The sequence below is a fragment of the Triticum urartu genome, chromosome 3, assembly GCF_003073215.2.
Source record: "Triticum urartu cultivar G1812 chromosome 3, Tu2.1, whole genome shotgun sequence".
Classification (NCBI taxonomy): domain Eukaryota; kingdom Viridiplantae; phylum Streptophyta; class Magnoliopsida; order Poales; family Poaceae; genus Triticum; species Triticum urartu.
The window spans coordinates 706,542,922-706,544,119 of NC_053024.1; positions in this window are offsets into that span (position 1 = coordinate 706,542,922).

The window sequence follows — 1,198 nt, forward strand, 5'->3', positions numbered from 1 at the left end:
GAGAGGTGCCGGTCAATCCGGGCACTTGAGGCCCGCTTGAGGCGCTCATCTGGGTCAAAAATTCGTTACCGGTCAGTGACCAGGCGGCCCGCCCAGGCGTATGAGGTGGGTTTGGGGCGCCCGGCAGTAGATGCTCTTAGGACTATTAAACCATACATTTACATGCAAAAAGACTAAAAAAATATGAAAGTTAATGTGTAGACATCAAAATAGAACTACCAATGGCCCAAAATGATGGGGAAATAATTCTATTTTAAAATTTTGTAGAAAAGAAGATGATCTAGAAGATGATCTATAACTATGACGAGTGGCGACGTAGCTGTCGAGCTCGCTTGCTCTCGCTTCGTGTACAAATAGAACAAGGACGCGTCTCGCGTGTATTGAATGCGATTGGGTGGGGCGGTAGGAAGGAACGTAGCACTGAACAGTGAAATACGGTGAGTCTGCCGTTCGACTTAACGATGCCGTGACCAAGACCTACATCTGTTCCAATGGTACATGACGCATCTACCGGCCTATAACTTATCACAGCGCTCGGGTCTGTCACAGAAAACGGCAAGTCCATGTGTAGTTCCTGCCGCCACGTATTGCACATGCATTACTGTGGACCTCACGTATGCATTGCGCCGTTTGACCAATCTGAAAATGACAATTAAATTGAGAGTTAACCTGGCTAAGCCTGAAATTTTCTCGCTTATAGACAAGATGAACTAAAAAACAGAGCTTCATTAACACTACCAGAGTACACATACAGAATACACCATAACAGATTATCAAAAAAAATACACCATATAACAGGTATAGTGCTGCATTTGCGACTAAATAGAGAGTTAACTTGATGGCGCCAAAAGTACGTCATTTTGCGACTAAATACCTGCTTCCACACCATTTCCTACTTGACTGCTACATACACACATCGCACAACGCAAACTTAACTTACAGGTATAGTGCGTATGAGCTACATAAATACCTCAATTCGCTAATGACACCTAGTGGGAGACGCTTTGTTTCTATAATTTGTTAAGACTCCAGACCATTCCTTCGTCATCGATGTAATGAAAATCCGACACTCCAAATTTGTCCTTCTTTCGTAGTTATAGCAAAACGGCCCGTGCATTGCGACGGAAGAATAAAAATCATAATGTTCAATGGCCATGACCACATTTTTCTGCATCACCAAGATACACTATCACTCTCA